Source organism: Lygodium microphyllum, chromosome 16 (genome assembly GCF_053477565.2).
Source record: "Lygodium microphyllum isolate KBCC chromosome 16, Lygodium_microphyllum_v1.1.10, whole genome shotgun sequence".
Classification (NCBI taxonomy): Eukaryota; Viridiplantae; Streptophyta; class Polypodiopsida; order Schizaeales; family Lygodiaceae; genus Lygodium; species Lygodium microphyllum.
The window spans coordinates 27,580,317-27,592,598 of NC_141150.1; positions in this window are offsets into that span (position 1 = coordinate 27,580,317).

The following is a 12,282-nucleotide window of genomic DNA, read 5'->3' on the forward strand; positions in this document are numbered from 1 at the left end:
AATAAAAATCTTCAGTTAACATACGTAATGTAGATATGATACCTCTATGACCTGGATATGGGGGACAATGAATTTCATTCAAGACAAAAGATCGGAATGGAATAGTAACACACAGTCTCTTTTCATAAAACATAAATCCATCATTATATGACAATGAATCAACAGGAATGATATTATTTTGAACTAATTTTTGCCAATCATAATGAAAAGTAATATCCTGGTGATATGTATCTTTCATAGCAATCAAAGAATCAAAAGATATGATAGAAATATTATGAATTGCAGGTCTTCTACTCAATGCATCAGCAACTACATTTTCTTTTCCAGGTTGGTATTGAATGATAGGATGAAAACTTTGAATGAAGGAAGCCCATTTGATATGACGGTCAGAAATTTGGGGTTGGCTAAGTAGATGTCTAATGATTTACTGGTCGGTCTTTATCATGAATTTTGAACCCATTAAGTAGTGCTTCCACTGTTTTAATGCTTGTACAACTGCTAATAGTTCTTTGTCATATGTGGAATATTTGAGCTCAGAGGGTTTCAGCTTAGAACTAGAATATGCTATTGGATGATTGTCTTGCATTAGTACGGCTCCTATTCTTGATCCGCTAGCATCGGTCACAACTAAAAAGAATGGTCTATTAAAGTCAAGCAATTGTAGAACAGGGGCATTAGTTAATGCACGTTTCAGTAAGTCAAAGGATTTCTGCTGATTTTCGGTCCATTGATAAACAATTCCTTTCTTGAGAAGTTTGGTTAATGGTAAAGCAAGTAATGAAAAATTACGTACAAACTTCCTATAGAAACTAGCAAGACCAAGGAATGAGCATAATTCATGTACATTTTTAGTAACAGGCCAATGCAATATTACATCAATTTTCTTAGGATCAACTTTAATTCCTTCTTTTGATACAATATGACCTAAATATTATATTTTTGTCTTAAAGAATTCACTCTTTTCAGGATTTGCAAACAATTGATTTTCTTTCAGTAATTGAAAAACTAATGATAAATGCTCATAATGCTCTTTTTCACTTTGACTAAACACCAAGATATCATCAAAGAAAACAATCACACAATACTGATATTTCAGAAAGATACGGTTCATCATTCTACTGAAAGTAGCAGGTGCATTAGTCAATCCGAATGGCATGACTAAGAATTCGTAATGGCCAAAGTGTGTTCTGAATGCAGTCTTAAATATGTCGGATCTATCTAGCCTCACCTGATGATATCCAAACTTAAGGTCAATTTTACTTAATATAGAAGATCCTTGCAGTTTGTCCATAAGGTCATCAACTCTAGGTATAGGATACCTACTCTTTACAGTGATCTTATTTAATGCTCGGTACTCAATACACATATGATAGGTATTATTCTTTTTCTTGACTAAGAGTACAGGTGCACCGAATGGAGAACTGCTAGGTTGAATTAAGCCTCTACTTAGTAATTCTTCAACTTGACTCTGGATTTCTTTTTGCTCTATCTGATTGTGCCTATATGGTGCTTTGCAAGGTGGTTGTGTGCCAGGAATTAAATCAATCTTATGGTCTTCTGGACGTGAAGGAGGTAAACCTGGTGGTAGGTCTTCTGCAAAACAGTCCTTAAAATATGCAAGAAATTCCTTATGCCTAGGGTGCATATGATTTTCCTTTGCTTGCAATTCATTCACCCAAATGAGATATGATTTAGTACTCTTGCGTAATGCACGTTTTGCTTGAGTATGCGAAAGCAGTGGAAAAATATTAGATGCATGCATACCATATAATGTAATAGATTTTCCTTGAAAATTAATATTCATTGTGTGTGTGGAATAATCTATATTTGGATTATGCTGGTGTCTCCAAGGCATTCCTAAAATAATGTCACTTGACTGTAATGGAACAACTAAGAAATTTCTTCTTTCAATGTATGAACCAATTTGAATCTCTAAATCTTGAACTTCTTGTGTACCATTATACCTAGTGCCTAAAAATGCAGCTTTTATGCGATAATGCGTAGGTACAGTCTGTAATTTCAATTCCTTTACCAATTTTGCTGAAATAAAGTCATGAGTACTACCGTCATCATGCAAGATAGTCTTTTCCTTTCCATGCACCAAATATTTCATAGTTAATAATGAATGTGGAGTAGGCATACCTGGTAAAGTGTCGGAAGTAGTAGTAGTGTCGTCCTCATCTTCAGTGAAATCAGGCATATCCTCATTCTCGTCTTCGTCCATGGCTCCAAGATAGTTGATATGTGCTGATGGCTTCTTTGAATGACAATTTGCTGCAAGATGCCCTGGCTGGTGACACTTATAGCATACTATTGGCTTGGCTTTGGTTACATTATTTGCAATGGCTGGAAGTCTGGGTACATTTGGATTTGCTTGTGGAATAGGCTTAGAACTTGGATTGACATTGGATGGTAATGCAGGTGGTTTAGGCCAATTCTTGCGGAAAGATGGTGATGAGAAACGACCTGGATTAAACCTTCTAAAATTGGAATTGAATTGTTTAGATCCATAATTACCGTTGGCTTGGAATTACTGTGGTCGTCTGTCTCTACCGCGTAACTTATCTTCAGTGTCGTGAGCTAGTGATATGGCGTCTTCAAGGGTAGCAGGCTTGAACATGTTCACTTCAGCGTAGTAATGTCCAAGAAGTCCAGACATATACTTCCGCTTATGTGTCGTCTCTGGTACGTCTGCAAGCATGCGTAGCTATAGGAGTGCATTCCAAAAACGCTATGTATACTGTGGAATAGGCTCACGATCTCGTTGTTGAAGTAAATCCCATTGCTTGATAGCCTTCTCATGAAATTGCGGTGGAAGGAAATTCTGCATGAACTTCTTCTTGAAATCTTCCCAAGTAGCAGGACATTCTATGCTCTTGCGGACTACAGTCCACCAAAGTGATTCTCTGTCTATCAGATAATTAGTAACACACTTGATTTTATCTTTTTCTGGATAAGTTTCCTCATGGAAATAGTCATCAAACTGACTAATGAATGATAAAACAGTCTTTACTTCTCGTATGCCATTGAAAGTGCGAAATTTGAAACTTCGTTTACTTATCTTTGATTCCTTGCAAATGGTTTGAGCTTCAAGAGTGGCGTCGATGGTACGTCAAATCAAATCTTCAGCTTGAGGTTCTTCTTTGTCGATAGACGCTCTTTGTAATTTTGTCAATTGCGCTTGCAATGCTTGCCTAGCCCTTCGTTCTTCTTCCAATTGCAGCATGATTAGATCCAGCTTTTGTTCCATGGTAGGCTCAGGTAGGTCGTCTTCAGCCATAGGATCATCCATATGTGGGGTAGTCATCCTGTAAAACTCAAAAAACCTTTCTCACTCAAAATCAGGTTAGCGGGATGAGCGTAGCTCAAATTCGGGGTTACAAGGCTATGTATTTTTTGGGTATTTCTTTCTCAATTTTCAGAAAATCTGCGATATTTCCTTCTTCGTATGCTGAAAATACTTCAGCGAACCTGCGGATAGGTAGAATACTTTTCCACGAACAACTTTGCAGTTCAGAGTTTTTGCGTAGGAACAGCTCTTCTAGGAGTTTTAAGCACTAGTCAGTTCTGACTCCAGTTGACTAGTCTGACTTGTAGAGTTGCAGACTTGCAGAACTTAATGAACTTACAGAACTTGATTCTAGTCGACTTGCAGGACTTGACTTCGGAGGTGTAGGACCTGAAGTTTGTTGACTTGTTTGTCTTGTCCAACTTGATGAAAGCTTAGTGATTTAAGCTTAATAATAGCTTAAGCTTAATGGGGAGAAATTAATCGTGGAAAAACGGCACAGGTTATGAAGACGTGGGCAGATGTTTCATGCCGTCGCGAAAATCTCGGGCATCCTCAGATACGTCAATGACAAGTTTTGAAGCAATTAAGCTTCTTCTAAGCTTAAGTCAAGCTTAAACTTAAGAGAGATAAGAGATATGAATTTTTTTTCTCACAGTATATCCACGACTTGATGAAGGAGATGAATGCATGGTCCTCCGTCTGTACAGCTTGGTCCTTCGCGATCTGAGAGTAGAAACAGGGGTTCTTGATCGCCAGAAGTCTGCCTGTATCGACGGTTCACGATGAAATTGACTGTAGAGCCCGATCGTTCCTGGAGCTCCACCTTCACTCGAGATGGGTAGCGATTGGAAGCTCTTGATCTCATCTCCGCTCTGATACCACTGGTGCGCAGATCGGTCGCAGTATGCTCACGTAGTGAATCCCGGAAGGTCCCCAAGAACAATGAACTCTACCTTTTTGCACAAAAAACAATGTAAAAGCATGAACGACAAGAAGCAAGAGACCAATTGGGTTCAATCTCCCCCCATGCCTTGTGTGAGCGCTTCACAAAGCATGTATTTTATGTATATTTCCATCTTCATGCTCAATAATAGCCCAATTTACAAAAATATGACAAGCTTTTAGCTTTTGAGTTTGCTTTCTACAAAAATAGGAAATAAAGCTAATGGACGGTGCCCATGGAGTCTGGCACGCCCAATCTCAATGTCCAAATAGAAATAACATATCCATGCGCATAGGCGCATACAAAAATAATAATAAATAATCGATGCCTCAATAGACATAACAAAATATAGGTGTGGCGCCTATCAAAATATAATCCATAGATCAAATACTCGCTAGACTCGAATGCTTTCCTCCGCCACTGTTGCTATCTCTACACATCAACTGAAGCATTCACAATCGTTAGTAAAATAATACAATTAAACCGACAAAAGTGAATACCTAGCAGTCTTTAGCTACATAAATAAATCAACTGGTTAGAAATAAATCCTAACCTTAATTTATTATGAGTACGCACTCTAAACTCATAAACGTTTATTAATTTAATATGCATTTTGCGGAATCACCCACTATGGAATCACCCATGTACACACTAAATTAATGAAACGCCCGAAAAGGACAGGCGTCCCCATCAACTTCTCGCACAAAGAATCCACTTTGTGTATGAGCCCTAGTCATCTAAGTTTACGGAATCCACCGTAAAACCTCACGGAATCCACCGTGGAATATGCCTCCTGGCATCAAGCAAGTTAGCATAACATGGTCACTAGAACTTCCTTCTAAAACTGGTTTTTCAATGCTTGACAATGCTTGTATAGGAGGCAATGACTACTCAGACCTCCCCTAGACATGCCTAACCTATACCTGGGACTTCATGCCTTGATTGCTAGTCCCCAACAAACAAAAAGAGAACAAAACCTTACATACACATATATCATTATTTTCTTAAGGGAAAAGACTCAGAAAGGGGACGAAACCACCTAGAATGGCCACAAAAAGCTCCTCCGCACAAGAAAGGCTCCCTCCAGTGACGTCCTCCACCTGTATGATGCAATCTTTAAAACAAAAAACCAGTAAACGTGCACCAAACAAACATAGGGCTCTCGTAGCCTAAAGAAATAGCACATTTTATTACACACTAACTGGCCTTGTTGGCCTAAAGAAATCAATCATGACACTACAAAACTAACTGGTCTTCTTGGCCTAATAAGATCAAACATTAAAACCTTGATGCAACTGGCCCTCTTGGCCTAAAGAAATCAAACAAACTAGCTCATATAAAACCCTCCTTGAAAGAAGGCAGATAGGCAAAAATACGCTCCATTCCAAGGGAAAAAATAGAGCTCTCAGCCCTAAACTAAATGCATCAAGTTGTGACTCATCCCTCCTGCATATATAGCAAGAGGCGTACACATAATATGTCATCTAATCAACGTATGGGTCCAAGATAATAGTGCTAGATTGGTCTCGGCCACTCTTTGCATTACCAAAATCAATCATCACATGCCATATAACACATGGTCTGATAACATTCCCCACAACTAACCAGGTCCTATCTCATTGTCAATATCAACATCCGAACTAGGACCACTATTGAAGAAGAGGTCCTCTTCATAAGAAAAATTTACTAATGAATCTCCAAACTGATTCCAAGAAAGTGGGATCAACTGAAGAGAGACTCCCTCAAATTCATCAAGTAGGATTATAGCAATTCGATGATACATGCAAAGGATAGGATTTCAGACTGTGTATATCCCATGTAGTTAATTTAAGATCAACTCGGAATCCCCTTTTACTAACAACCACCGAATACCACCTTTCTTGGAAATATTCAGTTCCATAATCAAGGCTTTATACTCCACCATGTTGTTAGTCAATCCTACCCCAAGATAAATAGCTAATTTCATCCTAACTCTATATTGGGGATCTTGGATAACTACTCCAACACTCCCTTTTTTATTAGGGCCCCTGGACGCTCCATCAAAGTATAACATATACATCCACAATGGGTTTACACACCCAGCCATGTAATTATGATAGTCAAAATTCAACATATTTAGAGGATGAACTGACAGCTCCATCCCACCTTCTTCATTAAACTCAACAGGGATGCTTGTCAAAATTTGTAAATAGTGATGGGAGAAAAATTCGATTTCCCACACAAAGATATCGTCTTCTTGCTCAATCACTCTGTATCCTTTTCTCCACGAGATAAGCTTCCCCTGATGGTGCCTTTCCTCTAGAAATGGGTGCTCCAAATAAGGAATTAACCACCCCATCAACCGGTTTAAGCTCTCTCCTAGGTCTTAGATCAACCCCAGGATGGATCTCCAATGCATTTAGCGCGTTTGCATACTCAAAAATAGTAAGGTTTAATCTTATTAAGATTAACCTTTTTTTTAAATTCCATGCCCTATAGGTTAGCTAGTAAAGCTGCGGACTTATTTTTACCTATCCTACCTACCTTGTAAGGGCCATCCCATCTAGGTTCCAGCTTCCTTGGAAATAGCTCCCTATGTGCAAGAGGCTGTTAAGCATATCTTTCCTAAGAAAATAGAGGCACAGTCCCGAACAGTGGGCCAAGGGAAGCAAAATCCTTGTCCATGGGAGAAAACCTCTTGCCTCAACTAGAATTAACTTCGGAAATCACCTCTGACAGTAAAATAGAAGCATGGATGTACTGTTCTCCCTGTTACATGACAGTCGCAGAGACAAAGCATAGACAATACCAGAGACAGTACAGTTACAGAGCAGAGATAGTACAGAGGCAAAGTAGATACAGAGCGGCTATAGAATAGAGAGAGAGCGGATACAGAGACAATTACAGAGACAATAATAGATACAGAGCCATAGCTAGAGCTAGAAGCAGAGTCAGAAGCTGTCATAGAAGCAGAAGCGTGTGCATAGGCAGAAAATCTATTCTTCTCTTATAGAGCCTCTACAGAAGCAGAGACAGAGCCTTCAGAGAAAGAGCATAAAAATGATGAGGAAGAAAATGAAGCAGGTTATGCAAGTGCAAATGAAGAATTTCCTCTAATAGAGGACGATCTTTTTTATGTTCCTACAGAGACCTCAGAGGCTCAATACCTCAGGGTATTGGATAGAATGACTATGCTTCCATTCGAGTTGATCAATGGACCACAAAGTATACAGAATCTATATAAGCAAGGGATTAAAAGCATAAAAATTAAGTTCACCAGTGGCTCCTATCGCCCTGACCGTTCAGCCCAAAGAAAAGATGATGATGATGCCCCCTGCCAATAGAAGCCAAAGCCCTCAGAGCCACGGCCTCTAGAAGGTCCGTGCTATGTGACATTTCTAGATGCATCTTCGGAAGATGAATTCCTAAGTCCAGAAGAAATTACCACTCACACCGAAGCAAACAAAACTCTGATACCCTTTCAGCAACCTAAACAGACGAATGAGTCATCTGTATAGAAGGAGGACATAGGTTCTAGTGGGACATCAGATGAGGATACTACTCTCTTGAAAGAGTCAGACCTCTATCCAGAAGCAATCCGTGGGACATTTATCCGCGAATTGGAAGGTGAAAGAGAAGTAGCATTTTTGGATACTGACAGTACTGAACGTCACCTGAAAGTGGATCTCAATCTTCTAGAAGAAAAACTAGTGGTCCTGCGAGGCCTACTCAAAGAGAACTTAGACATCTTTGTTTGGTCATATAAAGACCTAAAGGGGATTGATCCCACAGTATGCCAACATGGCATTGACCTAGAGTCCAATGCCAAACCTGTAAGGCAAAGACAAAGGTGTATGAATCCTAATTACTCTGCTTTGGTGAAGGCTGAATTATTGAAACTTCTTGAAGCAGAGTTCATATATCCCGTGGCCAATAGTGAATGGGTTTCGCCCATTGTGGTAGTACCCAAGAAGAACGGGAAACTCAGAATATGTGTCGACTTTCAGAAGCTCAATTCAAAGACGAAGAAGGATCATTTCCCTATCCCTTTTATAGACCAACGATTGGACGCAGTGGCATGTAAAAATTACATGGCGCGGCGAATAGAATTTGAGAAAGAGATAGAGAGTATACAACAGATAAGAGGAGAATCAATAAATTCTTTAACTCCAAACAACTGGTACAAAGATGGCTCTGTCCACCCGTGTGCTTCCACTGTGTGAAGCTTAGATGGTGATTTAGATAGAAGATAGGTGAAGAGCTTAAGGCTAGCTGGAACAACAACCCTGACTGGGTGAAAGATGAGTGATCGATGGCTGTGAAAAGCTTAAGGCTAGCTGGAACAATAACTCTAACTGGGTGAAAGATGAGTGATCGATGGCTGTGAAGGGGTTTATCTTTTATAGCCTACGAAGGTCGTTAGGTCGGCCTGCTGACTGCGACCTACCATATGAGCCTCCATTAGTCGGCCAGGGAATATTCCACAATATTCCCTTTACCATCAAGCCGGGGGCACTGCCCTCGGACCCCTTCCAGGGGGGCCACTGGCCAAGGGTCGCTTCCGCGGTCCCTGGACCCCAAAATAGGGGCCCCTTTTAACTCCCTTACCCCGCAACTTGATGCAATGCGCCTCAAGTTTCTACGAGCTTAACCACTCTGCCTAACCCAAAGATTAGACCCACAATGGTCACCTTTTTACCATCCGGTCACATAGACCTCATGTGATATACAAGTCAGGACTCAACCAATGTCCGGGCTCACATTTGGCTTCTCCTCATAATGGGGGCCTTACAACTTTGAGCACCATGGATCATTGGTAGCACCTAATGAGGGTGGGGCATTGATCATATCTAACATGGCAAGCCATGAGCTTTATTCCCTCTTGGATGGATTCAATGGATATAACCAAGTCCAAATCGCAGAAGAGAACCAATCCAAAACAACCTTCACCACAGAATGGGGAACCTATGTCTATAGAGTGATGCCATTTGGGCTCTGTAACGCTCCTGCCACCTTCCAATGAGTAATGATTATTGCCTTTCCAAAATTATCTGCATGATTTCATTGAGGTGTATCTTGATGACTTCTTTGTCTACAATTTGATCTGAGAGCATTGGGGACACCTAGAGCAATGTTTTGACAGATGCCAAGAGTATGGGATCTCTCTCAACCTCGACAAATGTGTCTTTGGCGTCTCCTCAGGAGTTCTGTTGGGCTATATTGTCTCTGCACAAGGGATTGCAACAAACCCGGCAAAAATTGAGAAGCTTTCCGCCTTAACAGCCCCAACAAATCTCAAGCAATTAAGAGGATTTCTTGGCCATGTGGGCTACTACAGGAGATTTATTGCACATTTTGCAACTAAGGCAGCCCCTCTGCACAAGCTCCTAAGGAAAGAAGCTCATTTCCTTTGGACTGATGACTGTGAAGAAGCCTTTAATACCTTAAAACAGTGCCTTATCCAAGCACCTATTTTATAGCCTCTTGATTGGACGAAGGAGTTCCATGTGCACACCGATGCATCAGTTGAAGGGCTAGGTACTGTCTTATGTCAAAAGGGCCCCTCTAAATTAGATCAACCTATTTATTATGCAAGCCGAAAGGTCACTGATAGGGAAGAGAACTATGCAGTGAGCTTGAGTGCTTAGTAATGGTGTTTGCACTCGAGAAGTTTTGACATTATTTATTGTCAACACATTTCAAGTTCCATGGATCATGAGGCCCTGTCATTTTTTATGAACAAAGCAGATGTTAAAGGACGAAAGATGAGATGGTTGCTCCTATTCCAGGAGTTTGATTTTGAAGTAGTCACTAAACCAGGCCGTTCCCATGTCCTAGCTGATCATCTATCACGGATCCCTCAAATGGAAGAAGAGGAACAGGATGATCCAGACCTTCCTGATGCTTCCTTGTTTCTAGTTGAAACAGTTACTCCTTGGTATGCAAACATAGCCAACCTCTTGGCAACTCAATAGTATCCTCCTGGCATCTCAAGCAGTGAGAAGAAGAAGCATTTGTTAGAATCATCCCCCTACACCTTGCTAAGCGGTGCATTGTACAAGAAAGGCAAAGATGAAGTGCTTCGAAGATGTGTTACAGGAGATGAAATCAGCATAGTATTGAAAGCATGCCATGACGAACCATGTGGTGGACACTTTGTAGGAGAAGCGACAGCCAGGAAGGCTCTGTTAGCAGGATACTGGTGGCCGACCCTCCACAAGGATGCATATGATTACTGTAAGAGATGTGATGCTTGTCAACGAATGGGAAAACCCACCAAAACAAGTGTCATACCACTTCAACCCATTCTCCACCTAAAGCTGTTTGAGAAGTGGGGGATTGATTTTGTGGGTCCCATTGATCCACCCACCAGACGGAAGTAGAACAAATACATCTTATTATGTACGAATTATGTCACAAAGTGGTGTGAAGCTAAAGTCCTAAAGCGGGATGATGGTAATAGTGTAGCCCTGTTCATGTACGAGAATATCATCACCCGTTTTGGCAGTCCCCTCGAGCTGGTAAGTGATAGAGGTACTCATTTCCTTAACATAATCATGGAGGAGTTGATCGAACTGTATAAGATCCGCCATCGTAAGTCCACTCCCTATTACCCCAGAGCCAAGGGCCAAGTTGAAGTCACCAATTGCATCCTCTGCTCAATTTTGACAAGAACGATTGCCGCACATAATCGCGACTGGGACGATCAACTTATAGAGGCCCTCTGGGCATACAGAACCTCTCATAAGGTAGCTACAGGACAGACCCCTTTCCAACTAGTGTATGGTACAGAAGCTGTCTTCCATGTTGAGCTGGAATTGCCCTCTTTGCGGGTGGCAGTTAAAGAACGCTTAGGAGATAGTGAGTCACTGCAACGCCGTCTCCTACGCTTGGAATGCTTGGATGAGATACGGCAGATGGCCCTACAATGCATGGAAACCACTGAAGCGCGATGCAAGGCCTACCATGACAGTTTCATCAAGCACAAGGAGTTGAAAGAAGGTGATCTTGTCCTAGCCTATGTTTCAAGATTTGGCAATTTTCCTGGCAAGCCTCAATAACGGTGGATGGGCCCGTACAAGGTACTTGTCGTCAATCCTAATGGCTCTGTTCGGGTAGAGACCGTTGATGCCTCTGATGATCCTTTCCTGATCAATGGCTATCGTCTGAAGGAGTACTTCCCTCTCTAGGGATCTTGACAATCACAATCGACCTACCACTTCTCTTTTGGACATTGCACTATCCTTCTTGTCGTGCTTCTGATAGCCATTATGATTCTCCTGACGAGGCAGTCTCATTTTACTAACCCCTCGTAGAAACATCCCAATTCGGCATTGTTCTCTTCTTGTCTGATCCAACAATGGTAGCGAGATTGGTCCCGATATATGGTATTTCTATCATTCCCTTTATTAAGAAAAAAAAACAAAAAAAAAACAAAAACAACAAACTGTTATGGGAGAAAATGAAGAAATTTCCTGTCATAACAAGCCTCGTTCCAAGAAAAGGTGGAAACACCCTTGGGCGGGAAGCTGAGTGTGGAAAAGGTGGTAACACCCCGCAGTTTAGGATAGCTGACTCATCACCAGCAAAACCTCCTTAGCAAGGAATTTGAAGCCACCTCCCTTGGTGTGCTGTCTCTACAATATCAGTCCGTTTGCCCTTCTTACCAATCATTGAAGTACAAGATTTGAAGGCTGCCTCCCTGGGTACGCCTCATCCTCAAGATCCTCATGACAACAACAGCCGACATAATCTTCATCACCAATACTTGGAGTGATGTGAGATTTCATCCTAATAGGATGGGGACGTGAGTGTGGGGGCTGTCTTCTGTATCTATCAGAGAGTGAGACAGAGGGTGGGGTGAGTGACTAGTCTTTCCCTTCAAATCGCATGAGAGGTAAGATGTGTGAACAGAGTGTTGCACGCACTGGATGGGCCTCTCAATGCACACTGCACGATCTGTTTCTGTGCACTGCACTATAAGGCTCCCTGGCCTTCCTTCTTGCACTGTATGCCGGCAGAGGGTGGGATGCATAGTTGCACCCTCACATGTGCACAAGGCATACAA